Source organism: Rhagoletis pomonella, unplaced genomic scaffold (genome assembly GCF_013731165.1).
Source record: "Rhagoletis pomonella isolate Grant_MI unplaced genomic scaffold, Rhpom_1.0 Rhpom_scaffold_00009, whole genome shotgun sequence".
NCBI classification, from domain to species: Eukaryota; Metazoa; Arthropoda; class Insecta; order Diptera; family Tephritidae; genus Rhagoletis; species Rhagoletis pomonella.
The window spans coordinates 13,852,022-13,866,675 of record NW_023458563.1 but is presented as its reverse complement, the minus strand read 5'-3'; the positions used below and the strand labels follow the sequence as shown (position 1 = coordinate 13,866,675).

At 44.0% G+C, this 14,654-nt stretch overlaps 1 protein-coding gene across 5 annotated transcripts in view; it reads right to left on the bottom strand.

Annotated features, from left to right (window-relative positions):
* LOC118745584 (Wilms tumor protein 1-interacting protein homolog) overlaps positions 1-14,654 on the bottom strand; it is a 277,158-nt gene that overhangs the window by 224,300 nt on the left and 38,204 nt on the right. The window contains exon 1 of one of the 5 annotated variants that reach the window (XM_036479085.1): positions 578-647. The exons of the other annotated variants lie outside the window; for them this stretch is intronic. The gene's annotated coding sequence lies outside the window, so the exon portion shown is untranslated. Of the gene's footprint in view, positions 1-577; positions 648-14,654 lie in introns of those variants that run through there. 5 annotated transcript variants of the gene reach the window in all.

Genomic DNA, 14,654 nt, shown 5'->3' with positions numbered 1-14,654 from the left:
GAACGTACTCTTTATCCCATTCAGCTTATACGACTAACGTATCAAGCAATTTTATTACGTATGGTTTTCAATCCGTGAACGGTTGTTCCGATTCGAGCCCAGACTTGAAGCAGCACTTAACAAAAGTGTAAGCGCCAAAATTTTATTCAGCCTTATTGCGTAAGACGTAAATTATGCTAAATGGTACGACTCGACAACATTGGCATTGTCCACTGTCGTGCTGAAATAAGTAAAGCGAAAATCGTCTAAAAATATGCAGTGCTGCCAAGTTTTTCAGTATTAATACACTAGCCGAGTGGAAATTTTAGGCAATGACGTGAAATTTTCGATACGATTCGACTCTCGAAAAACGACCTGCATTCGGCACGACTCTCGCAATGACGCTGAATATGATTATTATGATATTAAAATATTATGGGTTAGGAAAAGGATTAATCGGAAATTTTTGGTGTTTTATTTTAGAGACATTAATATGAAATGTATCCGGTAAACAGTGAAGAGAAAAAAATACTAAGTAGTTTTGCTCGCGATATGTCGTTAGGTAAAATTATTAATTTAATTGATTTTTCGCGCTTACATATGCGCTGGTGCTTGGATTGTGACTTGCTGATGTAATCAAAGGAGCGGGACCCACAGTTTTACGCCACCTGCAAACGGTAAATGATTTTAATGAGAAGGGGTGCATTTCAAAACGTCAAAATACAAAGAATATGTCTCTTTTATTTCTAAACCGCACTACAAGAAAAATCTAACTTGCGCAACCTAGTTGAAAACTCGCATCTTAGAGTGGTTGCACACATTTGGCATAACAATCTACTGGGGTTTAGAAATAAAAGAGACTGATGTTTTGTATTTTGACGTTTTGTAATGCACCTAAATTGTTTTCATGGAAGATGGAAATTATTTACGTCCTCTTATAATAATTGTTTCTCTTCTCTCGGGACGTTTATTTCAATACGAAAATGGCTTACGTCTTCTCATAATAATTATAAGGGATTTTTATGTTTTTGTCTCGTGGGACGTGTATTGTAGAATGGAAGTGACCTACGTCTTTTCATAATAATTAAGTATATGGGACTTTTTATTTTTCTCGTCTCTTGGGACGTGTATTTCAAGACGAAAATGATTTACATCCCGCGTTTTCTCTTCATAAAATTGTTACACGTACAGCCGATATCACGAAACTAAATGCAAGTATCCCCAGGTTGATTATTTGAATTTGATTTTCTTACATCTGGCAATCCTTTTAAAAAAACTAAAAGGACGTAAAAGCAAATCCCATTAATTGAATGGTCGCCTCAAATAACGTTGTAAGCGACAAAATTATAATTTTACAAAATAGAAAAAAACTTGCTTACTGACCCAAAAACGGGGATTTGATTTGGTTTTCTACTTGTTCGGTATAGCACCCTTCAAGAATCTTGCCTTTAAAAAAATAAAATATACACATTAATATCTTTAAAATCAAGGAAAATAGCTTTGAACAAATTGTCGCTTACAACGTTATTTGAGGCGACCATTCAATTAGACACCTCATTTTTGAAAATCGATCGATCGATACAGATTTGATGACATGAACAATCGTAGCGTTAAATATTTAACGCGTTTGATCCCCGAACTCAGTTAAAAAGTCTCATTTCAATAAAAGTCCCATATAATTAAGAGAAGACGTAAATCATTTCCATCTTAAAATAAACGTCCCACGATACGAAAAAAAATAAAAGTCCCATATAGGGAATTATTAAGAGAAGACGTAAATCATTTCCGTCTTGAAATAAACGTCCCGCGAGACGACAAAAGGTAAAAGTCCCATATAATTAGAGAGACGAAAATAATTTCCAATTTGTAGTCTAACGATTTTAGTCTTAGGAGACGAAAACAACTTTTCCATTGTCCAGTAATACTTGTATTTATTAAATTTATTTCTTATAAAATAGGTTATTCCAATGTTCCAATGGCTTGTTAACGTAGTTCCCAGCGTACTTCTGCCGTTTGTTCATGTTTTACAAAGCAACATCGCAAAAAAAATGTAAAAAAAAAGGTTTTTTCTTAACAGCGGGCGCCCCTTGGCAGGCAATGGCAAACCTCCGAGAGTATTTCTGCCATGAAAAACAGCTTTTCATAAAAGTACAATCGCTGTTCGTACTCGGCGTAAAACTGTAGGTCCCTGCCCTTCGTGTGACAACATCAAGGCGTACGCCACAAATCGAAGGAGAAGCTCGGCCAAACACTAAGATATTATTATTAGTTATAAAAAGTGCTATATGTCTATTCATTTCTATGGAGAAAGTTTCTGATGGTTTGGCCTTCACTAGGCGTAAAATTTTTCTCTTGGTGACGTCTGAGTAAATTTTGGGAGCTCTTGTACAATTTTTTTTTTTTTTTTTTTTTTTTTTGAATAAACGGCTCTTGGTCATTTTTAAATTTCCACGATTTGCCGCACACTCTTCCCTCCGGAATGGTATTTCAAGATAACATCTTTTAAATCAATCGATGCTTGATTATTCATATTTGGGAATAAAACTTCACAACGCCAATGAAAAAGCGGTAAGAAACAAAGTTTAATTTCTTCAGGCTCAGTTAGTCTACACAAAATTTACGTAACACAACCTAATATATTGGAGAACGCTTTATATTTTTGTTCAGGAATTTTAATATGTGGCTTATAGGCCACAACCTAATTAATGCACGTGTACAATTTAGTTACAGGTAACAAGATCAACGGAAATAAAGTCAATTGACACTATGTCGCATACTGGTGCGAAATAAAGTCAATTGACATTATTACCTTTTTAAAAGCGATTTAAAATCCATTAACATTATTGCTCTTTCAAACAATAAATTTGCGTAGGTTCGCGGTTTTCATGCTCAAAATTTCTTCGTTATATCTATGGAGCATTTTTGCACAGGAAATCTTGCAACAATGGGGTTTTTTCAGGGGACGGAGTTAAAATTTTGTCATGTTGAGTTTTTCGTTTTATTAATGTAATGTTAACTTAAGATAACATTCACCTAGAATCAATGCCAGTCACAATTTCGATATCTCAATACTGATGGCTATCACTGAATCCATCGTTTTCCGATTTTTCGTGAAATGCTATCGCTGAGTTCGAATAGCTACGAACGTAGCATACACTTTGAATACATATGAATTGAGTTATTGCATCTTCGTAGCTTTCATGAAAATCGGGTTACAATGGATTCAATGATGCCCACAAATATTGCGATATAGAAATTTTGACTAAAGAATGGACACGAAAAAAACTAGCCGATTATGTTTACCCATCACTTGCGTAATGATTATTAGTTATTCTTCGAAATGTGTTCGGCGAAGTGTGAGCTTGCGGAGAAAATTTTGTGAAAAAACAAGAAAAAGTATGTGTGGACGAGGAAACATACGTCGAAGCAGCCTTTAGGCAGATTCGGGGCGCTGAGTTTTATAATGCAACGAAGACAAATGGAGTCCAAGATGGTGGGGCAAGCCATCTGCCAGTGTGGCACGAAGAGCAAAACATTAACTATCACGGGCTATAAAAATCATGAAATTTATATGAGAAGTGTTTACAATAACGTTTTCTGTCCTTCATAAAGCAACGTAAAGGCTCAAATTTGTTCTAACCCGATTTAGCATTGAGCCATTACAGCCCTCTTGCCATGAACTGGTATGTCAGATACGGGGTAGATACTGTTCAAAAGAACCACAACCCAACAATCTGTTCACAATGGCGACCCGTTGAAAATTATTCAAATAAAATAGTTAAAACCGAAAGAAGACATCTAAAATTTGCAGCATTGCAAAATTAATTGGCAGAGAGCAGCAGCTACCGTCACAACACCCGTTTTCCATAGCTTAATGAGAGGGCTCAAATGTAAATGGCGCCATGTTGTTTATAATGAAGATAATTGAAAAAGTTTTTTGTTTAACATAGTAAGCTTAATAAAGACGATGATAAAACTGAAACCTTTTTTCTTAGTTTGTGTAATATGTTGTTATAATGATTTTCGGCTGACCAAAATTCTTCGTGTCCATTCTTTGACATTAATTTTAGCTTTTATTTGCATGTGGCTTTCGTTTTTTTTTATCAAATTGCTGTTAGCATATATGCAATACTTCTATATTGGCAGTAAGCTAACTTCTCAATGTGTAAGCATTTCGTGCCCAGGGTCCGTTACAATAAATTTATATTGTGGAGCCTTTGCAAATAGTACTTTATTTAAATATTCTTATCCTCTAAAACGTGTTAACACTTAATTCCTATGAACACAATACGATTAACGGTGTATAATTCCTAATTCTGCCGACACGTTGCTGCTGGGTGACGTCGACGCTATTGCTGTGCGTTCCTTTGCCGGCGCTCTGCTGCGGTGTTACGTCGGCGCTACTGTGTCGGCGCTCTGTGGAACTGTGGGCGTCGCCGTCAGGCGGGTTCACGATGGGCGGTGGAGTGGCGGCGCTCCACCTTCAAATAGGCAAGCCTTGTGCGGCAGTCCCGGGTACAAGTCAAGGACTATTTGTTGGTGGCTGGGCGTGGACTACAATGACTCCGCTACTGACCTCCTGGCTCCTGGGTGACGTCGGCGTTGCCGTCACGCGACTTCACGGTGGACTGTGGAGTAGCGGGGCTCTGCCTCGAAATAGTCAAGCCTTGTACGGCAGTCCCGAGTACAAGTCAAGGACTATTTGTTGGTAGCTGTGCGTTCACGACCACAGCTCCGTGCTGACTGACTCGTATGTTGCTGAGCCACTTCTTTATAGGTCGTGTTCTTCGTGTTGCTGAGTTGTGTGGCTACATGCTGCGTTGCTATGGTAACGGTATCGCTAAGGAGTTTTGCTACGGTCTCTCGTATTGATTAGCCGTGTTGATGACGCTGTTGCAGTCGTTGTTGTTACTGGTGCGGTCGTTGTTGTTAGTGATGTAGTCGTTGTTGCTGGTGTGGGGGTAGGCGTGTGTGTGGGCTGAAATTCGCGGATATTTAGTCCTCCCACTTTCCCTCCTCTTCGGCAGGCTCAAGTTCGACGGCGTTTCGGGACTATACGAACGCCCCACCCCGTAGTTTTCCGTGACGATCCTCACGCGGGAATTGCAGACCCCTTCCTCAATGTCGCGTAGAGCATTCCGTACCCTCCCGTCGATTTCTGGGAACTGGTTTAGCGCTGGTTCGTCGGCGGGAATGACCGTTTGTTACCTTGGTGTTGACTAGCCTCGCGGGGGTGACTTTGCTTCGGACGGTGCTGATGCTCGGGGCGGTGTCGGTGCGAATGGCACTACCTCATGTGGCGCTGGTGCGTGTGGCGGCAGAGGTAGCGGTGATGTCGCCTCTGGAAGTTCCGAGGTTCGTGGTGGTGCTTCTACCTGTGGTGGCTGCTGGAATACCCTCAGCATGTGAGCGCGTTTTTGCGCCGCCATGGTCGCCGTGAACGGGCTGGATATACACCCCGGCCCACCTTCTCCTCGTCCTACGTACCTCAGCACGGCAATTTCCACCACGTCGATTCCGCAGTCGCTATCGTTGGTTTGTTGTAGTACCTCCAGATATACCTCCCGTATGTGGGGGGCCTCCCGCTGATGTCGCTGCTGGTATTCCCACCGGAGAAACTCTCGCCACTCCTATACCACGTGTGTCACCCTTACCACTTTCCTGGAGTCGGCCACCCAAATGTAGAGGTCGTGCCAACATTCGCTGTCCGTGATGTGGTAGGTCATCTCCTGGTTGGAGAGGGCGAGGTACCAATGGCTCGCGGCGTTGTGGGGTGCGAGGATAACCCGCTGGCCGAAGAGGTCGGTGTCGCGTAGCCACCGATGGATGCGTTGATAGTTCTCTCCCCGGTCGGGCTGGCTTAATTGCCAGACCACAAAGGGGCTGAGTACGGTACCTCGTACGTAGAGCGTGGCTTCCAGACCCTTCGCCCAGGCATCGATGACTGTATCTGTTAACCAATAGGGTCCTGTCAGTGTCCGCAGGTCGGCCTCATACAGCGCTATTCCGCCTGGTCCTGGCGGGAAAATTACTCGCGGGCCCGTCGACGCCTGCTGAGGCGGCTCCTCGTCCGAGGATAGCTCGATTCCGAGCTGTTCGGGCAATCCCATGTCGGTGTCCTGGTTACCCGGTCTGTCGCTAGCTGGGCTCTCGCCTGTTGAGCTATCGGTGGTCGTACTGGTGTCTGATGAGCTGGTATGCGATGTGCTGTCGCACGTCGAGCTGTCGCTGGGCGAGCTACTGGTGGACGTAGTTTTGTCTATGTCCACTGCGCTCCCGTGCCTGGTGTCGTGATGTGGTACTACCCTCCTCACCGAGGAGGCGGCTGCCCTGGCGTCATTGTACCTGTCGTCTCCCGTAGGGCTGACGGTCGGGGTTTCTGCCAGTGTGCGCCGGGCGACTTCATGAGCAGCGCGCGCTGCGTTGGCGAACGCTGCTGTAGCGTGTACGGCGGCCGTGTGCGCAGCGATGGTCCGTCCAGCGGTTGTTTGGGCTGCGGCGGCGCGTGCTGATGTAGCCTGTGCAGTGTCGGCAATTTCGACGTGGGTGCCCGTCGTCATGCTGGACGTGGCCGCGTACCTTGGAGCTGCTTGAGCGGCGATCGCGTGTACCGACAGAGCGCGAATGTTTCCGCGTGGATGGCGACAGCGTGCATGCTGGCAGCGCGTGCGACGGCGGTCCGCCTAGCGACTAACTGCCCTGCAGTAAATCGCACTAGTTCAGAACTAGCGCAGAACTAGCTCTTTAAGAGGCGGTACTGGTTCTCGATCTATCCCAACGCAATGCTTTCAACTGTCTCTTTTTACATGGCGATGTCCTACGAAGTGGAAATTGCCACATATGCAGAACTTTCGAACTAGTTCTGAACTGATTCCATTTTCGACAGTTCTGGGACAATAAGTTTTTTATGAGAAAAAATTGTAAAGCTAGATTACTGGATATTTTTTCTTTTCTGAAGAACTGTTTCCATTTTGGACAGATCTACGAAAATAAGTTTTTTATGAAAAAAAAATTGATTAAGTATTCGATTTTACCGATTTCTTGATTTTTTTTTTTTAATTTTTTTGTTTCTTTACAGATTACATTTTATTTTTTATTTTATTTATATTAAATTTGATAATTTTCAATCAATCAATTTTTAGGCGGCACTCAACAATTTAAATTTATTAAATCTGAAGATCACAACTGCCTCTACCGCGATTTGAACTCGCGACCAACGATGTTAGAGTCTTCCCGCTGAGCTATTTGAGTATTGTACGAGACGTGAGAATTTGTGCATTTACTTCTCAACAGAGCGCAACTAGCACACCAAAAGTTTGAACTGCTCCTCTCTGCAGCCGTTTTGCACTAGTTCAGAGATAGTTCTGAAATGTGTAGGGCGGAACTAGCGCTTTAACAGACTGTCTCTAAATTTTACTGCAGGGTGGGTCGCCATTAATTGCTGTTGGCTGCGCGTCTGTCCAGTGGCGTGAGTGAGTGCCGCGTACATCGCGGCGGCGTCGGCGGCTTCGGCACGTGCGCGGGCAGCGTCCCGTGGGTCCATGGTCGGCCCCACACCCAGCATCTGGGTGCGTGGTCGCTTCGCGTTTTCCTCGGCTACGCGTGCGCGCAATCGCTTCACACTATTCTCCATTTTGCTCAGCCCTTCCATTTTCATCGTTGATTGGTTTTCGCTTTTGTAAAATATTTTCGCTTATTCACGAATGACGGTCTCCAATTATGCGACGGTCTTGCTAATTTTAGTTATTTTATTTTAAAGTCTTTTTTTTGGAGTTCCGACATTTATTTCATCGAAGAGTGCTCCCGGTAAGCGTGGTTCCCGTCCTTGTACCAAGAACGCTGGGCAGTATCCGGTGGAGGCTGTGACGCTGGTGTTTACGGCGAGTGTGATTTCTGGGAGGATGTGATCCCACCGCTTATGTTGTGTCTTCGTAAGCTGTGCGATAATCCGCTTTACGGTGCAGTTGGCGCGTTTCGTCGGAATTTCTTGGGGTATGTACGGCACCGTAAATTGTTGGCGTACCTCCACTTCCTGGAGGTAACGCTGCCAGAGCGTGCTAGTAAATTGTACACCATTGTCTGAGATGAAGACCTTGGGTACGCCAAATCGGGCGAGGATACGCTCCCTAAACGCGCGGCGGAATCCTTCTGCTGTGGCCTGTTCCATGGGGACCAACTCGACCCACTTGCCAAACCGGTCGAAAAACACAAGTAGCATGGCGTTGCCATGCGTGGACCGTGGTAGGGGTCCGATGAAGTCGGCGCATACCGTGGCGGAAGATTCTTGTGCGACCTGCGAGAGCATCTTGCCGGCTGGTTTGTGTTGTGCCTCCTTATACTTCTGGCAGGACTCACATTGACGGACGTACCGGCTGATGTCGCGGAACATTCCTGGCCAATAATACCGATACGCAATCCGTTCTACTGTTCGGCGAATACCCATGTGTCCAGCGCTTGGTATGTCATGATTCTCCCTCAGTACTCGTTGGCGGAGGAGGTTGGGCACATACAGCTTCCAGAGGACTGCCTCTTCGTCCTGGGATCGACACGGGATATGACGAGCTGCCCCTCCTGCATCATGTTATCGGCGTATTTCTCCGGGTTGGTACGCAGTTCATCGACGCGTCTGTGCCACCACTTGCGTCGTGGTTCCACCACTGTTGTTCGTAGTAGCGTTTCTAGTGGTTGTCGAGACAGTGCATCCGCGACAAACCCAGGGCCCACCGCTATATGCGACCTGTGGGACTTTCGATGGAATTTAACCATTTTACATGACATGTGGTCGGTTCTGACGTTGAATCGGTATCCTTCCAGGTAAGGCCTAATTTTGCGTATTCCCCAGACTATGGCTAAGCATTCCTTTTCCGTGGCCGAATAATTGATCTCTTCCTTATAAAGCTTCCGAATCTCGTATGCGATTACCCGTTCACCGCCTTCCAACTCCTGTGTGCGTACGGCCCCTAGGCCGAAATTGCTCGCGTCCGTCTGCAGGGTGAACTTCTTGTTGAAGTCTGGGCACGCGAGCATTGGGGCGTCGGTGAGTTTTCTCTTAATCATGTCGAACGCTTCCTGTTGTTCAGTTACCCACCTCCAGTGTTTTCCCTTCTTCAGGAGGGCGGTGAGTGGTTGGCTTAGTGTAGCGAAGCCGGTACGAACCGGCGATACCAGGAAGCTATCCCGAGGTATTGGCGCACCTCCTTCACGTTGGTCGGTGGTTTTAGTTCCTGAATGGCGGCGACTTTGTCGGGCTCGGTGCGTATGCCCTTGTCACTAATGACGTGGCCCAAGTACCGGAGCTCCTTTTTAAAAAAATCGCACTTCTCGGGGTTAATGCGCATGTTGGCCTACTGTAGTCGTCGGAGTACCTCTCGCAAGCGCTTCACGTGTTCGTCGAAGGTGGAGCCTATGACGATTATGTCGTCGAGGTAGGCGAACGCGTAGGGCTCCATTTCTAACGCTCCCTGGAATGTTGCAGGTGCGGAACGTAGGCCGAACGGCATGACGCGCCACTGGAACAGGCCGCGTCACGGTCCTCACGGCTTCGGATATTTGGTTCCTGGTGCCATCGGCCATAAGGATTCCTATCTTGTTATCATTTTGCCTCTCCCCAAGCTAACCAATTGCTCCGCCACGCTGGCGGACACGAAACTTCTCGAGACACCTGTGTCGATTACGGCTTCCGCGGGCGCTCCACCCAACGAAATTAGGGCGTAGAGGCGGCCGCTTCCCTGGCTCAAAATTATTGGTTGTCCGACGCTGTACTGGGGGTCTTCATCTCGCCGGTTCCCTGGTGAAGCCCTCTCTCGTTTCCCTGACGTCACCGCCAGCACTCTATTGTCCGTATATCGGCCCGGCCGCACCCCCAACAGAACAGCTTCCGTGGGTTACGGCACCTTCGGGTGAAGTGTCCCTCTTGACCACACCTCCTGCATGTGTTTCCGCTGTGAAAAGTTTGAGTCGCGGCTCTCGAAGCAGGTGGGGTTCTCACTGCTGTGTTGTACGGTGTTTCTCGATGATGCTGATCCATGCGTGGTGGCGGTCGTTGCTGAAATGCCCGTCTCGGTTGGGATGGTGACATAATGGGGTCGTCACCAATGTGTATCGCTATTTCTCGTCGGGCGGTTTCTGGGGGCCGCCGATGGCTTTCGTAGATGATTTCATAGTATTCTGCGAGCGTGTGGAGTTCCGTCAAGGTGTTAAAATCTCGCCGCTTGATGTAAAGCAAGTACTCCGGGTGGCTATTTCGAAAAATCCTTTCCAGCCGTTGTTCACTACTGTAACCCGCGTGTCGCATCAGGTTTTGAATTGCGATCACGTAGTCCTTGAATGTTTCTCGTGGGCGCTGCCTCCGTTGCCTTACGTCGTTTTCCAGGCGTTCAAAATACCAGGCCCGTAGGAAAAGGGCAGGAAATCACGTTTGAATAACGCCCAGTTGGTCCAATGCTCGTTGTTGTTGCGGTACCAATGGTGGGCGGTGCCGCTTAGCAATTCAGGCATCGTCTTTGGTAGTAGGTCTAAATTTAATGTGTAGACGTCGGCCAGCTCCTCTAATCGTTCCGCAAACGCCAACGGGTCGCGTCCCCCATCGTATTTCATCGACCACTTGCGTACCTGGTCGATGATGGGGGCAACAGTAACGCTAGGCACATGGTTGCCCTTGGTTAGCACGTCAGCGTTTGGTACGGCGAATGTCGTTGGCGGGTGTTGCGGTGGCGGTTGTATACACGGTGGTGAATATGTGAACTGGCTCTGCGTCGGCGGCTTAACGGACACATTCGCGGTTCTTTCGCCTTGATTCACTGTTAACGGTGTCTTTGGTTCACTTTCGTCTCCCCAGTGGGCCTCGTTGTATGCTGCTTCCATCCCGAGAAATTTTGCGTGAAGCTCCGGGTCGACGAGTTCTTTGGCGGCCCATGCCGCTATGCGTTTCCTTATCTCTCGAGTGGTGCGTGTGTGTTCGATGCCCAGTTCCTGTGTGATGGACCCCAACTGTTCCTTGGATACGCTGACCTGCCACGCTATGCTCACTGGTTCTGTCATGGCTGGTTTAATTATCGGCTTCGAAATGTTCTCTTTGTATTGTACTATTTGCAGGGTCCCTGCTCGGGCGCCAATTGTAACGAAGCCTTTTCCTGTGAAGGCCCCGACGCTTCTGTTTTCTATGCTGGGGTATACTCGCCGTGCCCAGGGTCCGTTACAATAAATTTATATTGTGGGGCCTTTGCAAATAGTACTTTATTTAAATATTCTTATCCTCTAAAACGTGCTAACACTTAATTCCTATGAACACAATACGATTAACGGTGTATGAATTCCTAACGGTTCTATTCTGTCGACGCGTTGCTGCTGGGTAACGTCAACGCTATTCTGTCGGCGCTCTGTTGATGGACGGTGTCGGCGCTCCTATGGCGGCGCTCTGCTGCTATGCGACGTCGGCGCCCTGTTGCTGTCGGCGCTCCTATGCCGGCACTCTGCTGCGGTGCTACGTCGGCGCTACTGTGCCGGTGCTCTGTTGCTGTGCGACGTCGGCGTTCCTATGCCGGGCTCTGCTTCGGTGTTACGTCGGCGCTCCTATGTCGGCGCTCTGCTCCTGTCTCAGCGCTCTGTGGAGCTGCGAGTGGGCGTCGCCGTCAGGCATATGTTGACGGTGGGCGGTGGAGTGGCGACGCTCCACCTTCAAATAGCCAAGCGACCACAGCTCCGTGCTGACTGACTCGTATGTTGCTGAGCCACTTCTTTATAGGTCGTGTTCTTCGTGTTGCAGAAAGAAATAATATAAAGTGCAAGCCAGTTTGATGTACGCTTATTTCAAAGCAAAATTTGAGTTTCTGGCATAAATCCTTGGTTTTGTTGCATACCTCTGATTTCGGCTTATGTCCTTATCCTGATGGACTGAAAACATCAGTAATGCAACGTTGTGTGTACTTTTGCACAAGCGACAAGAATTTATGGACATGTTTATTTGTCTTATTTTTTACTCAAACCACAAAACTTCATAATTTCTCTCTCAAAAGGGTTAACATGAAAGTCAAATGAAGGAAAAAATTATGATAACAAATTGCCAAATAAGTGACCGAAATATAATGTCATTGCTAGCTGGCACACTTTATATTATTTTATTATGCTTATAAATATTTTACAATTGTCGCCACTTCCATACCGTCCGAAAATTTCAAAGCCTTCTCAAAAGAACAGAAAAAACTGGGATTTGTAAATGTTCAAATCAATTAATACATTTCACTGTGAGTTATTACTTAACCACTGAGCGAAGTTACGATTGTTTCATTTTATTGTTGTATATTTTTAATTGAAAGAAAAAGGTTGATATTTTCATTCGATGCATCGAAAATATCGATGTTTTTATACGATACATCGATATGTATCGATGCTATATTTCGATGCATCAAATCGAAGAAAACATCGATGTATGTTTTTGACTTGCATCCCTAGTCCTACCTACCTAAAATTTTCACCATACTATACTAAATTTCAATGGACGCCAAAACTGCATACATACCATTTTGTAAATATGCTAATTAAAAAGTTAAAAGTTGGCGAAGTTTTTGCACAAAGTCTGAAATTGATACTTATGTGGTGTTTGTTGAGTAATCAGCTATATTTTCATAAAAAAATAATAAACATTGATTAAACTAAATAAAAATAGCCAACACTTGCTAAAATCTCGCGTCCCATTTTATATTTGGGTCACTGTGTTTTTTCCAAAGAAGGACGTAGCGGGGACTTTCTTTATAGAATTTTTGTTATGAATGGCTTTAATTTGAGTGCGAAGTTTTAAAGCCCAGTTAGTCTAGACTTAACTTTAGTTAACTTATACCATGTTCTGACCGACATCGAAAACATGTTTTCGTTGGTAAAACTGGTTTTCGACCTAAAACTTGTGTTTCGTCCATGTAAAATCTGTCAAACGAAAACTAGTTTTCGCTGAAAACCACTTGAAAACTCACGTTCCACTCATTCCAATCGGTGTCTTCACTAGTTTTTTTCGATTATTTATCGAAGTGGAAGTCATATTTTATCATTTTTAATACGTCATTTCGGATTTATTGTTAATTGGCTGGCCAAAATAAAGTAAGCATGGAAGTAAAAGGTTGTTAATGAAAAGAAATTGAAGGAAAAGTATTTTGATTTTGTTTTTGTGTCGCAAAACTGTATACAAAGGATGAAAGAAATGTCAACGAAAACACCAACAGTCGGTGTGAACAGCCTTCAGCCCACAATCCCAAAACTCGTTTTCAAGGTGTTTTCGTTGTCGGTCAGAACATGGTATTACTGTAAAAAATCATCAATGATTACTCAGCACGTCAACTTAAGCAAGAAGCGCGTATATTTTGTTTTTGTGTTTTCTTTTTCAACTGTTTGACAGTTTGCCGCCTAAAATGCCACATAAAAAATTCATACAAAAACCATGATTGCGTTCATTTATTTTTGAGAAATACAAAAACGAAAATCTGGCAAGCCTGATTCTATCACCGCTCTCAATTTCCGTTAGGCCGTAACTTAAGAATATAAAATCGAGTGATAAGTTAAGTTTTAACTAACCGCCAACACAGTTTCTCTTATAACAGGGTGGCCAAAATATTAAGATAAATTAAGTTACGGAAATTAAGTCTGGACTAGATGTGAAGCAAAACTCTATGGGGAGACAATACCTGTGAATAATTGTATCATGGTCCAACATACTTTATTGTTGGTTATTATTGCTCTGAGACAGGCATGTGAGTAGGACATTAAAAACTTGAGTTTTGAATATATAGACATCAAAATATAATTAAATAGTAGAAATGTCAAAAACTTAAAAAGCGACCAGCTTGTTCGATATAAATTAATAGCGTTTTCTTTTTTCGAAATAATGTTGGCCTGTTTTCTTCAGCCTTTTCACAGCCTCACGTGTTCATTTATCAAAATATTGCCTCCGACTAAGCAAAATGCTTTATACTAATATAGCCATTTTAAGGCAAAATTTTTTAATAAAAAAGAAAACGCCATAAGTTTGTAATTGATCTCTTTTTTTATATTTCAGTAATACAAACATGACTTCTGATGTACGTATAACGACAATTTCTTTTGTTAAACAAAAATAATTTGTAATGAATTTACCAGTCTCTGTTTTTGTGATTTATTTAACGACTGGTGTAAAGCTTTGCTACGTATAACCTTTATTAACTAAAAAGAAATAATGATTTTTACTACGATTTTAGTCGTTTTTAGCTTTTTTCGCTTTTTTTGCCAATATAGCCGGTCGGCCCAAAAAGTGCTGGCAACACTGGTATGTGGTGTGTACATGTTTATTTATAAACGTATGTGTTCCTTTTCTTTCGTACGTGCTTATTGATATATCTGTACTGTAATGTTTTCGGACGGTACTAGCTCTCACTGCCAATATGGGAGTATTACATATATGATATTTAGAAACAAAAAACAATACGCAAAGTTCACCAGGCACAATAGCCAGAAAAAAACATTTAAGTACCTAAATGATACTGATTCAAGTTACGGGAATTTCGTCAATATTGCTTTACAAAAGGATAAAGAAATCCCAGTAAAATTGTACGAGTTTGACATTCAGTTATGTTTTAAGATGTAAAACTTTAGTTCTAAAAGGAAAATATTCAATATTGTAATGTATTGTGTAAACAATCTGAAAGCTACTTGAT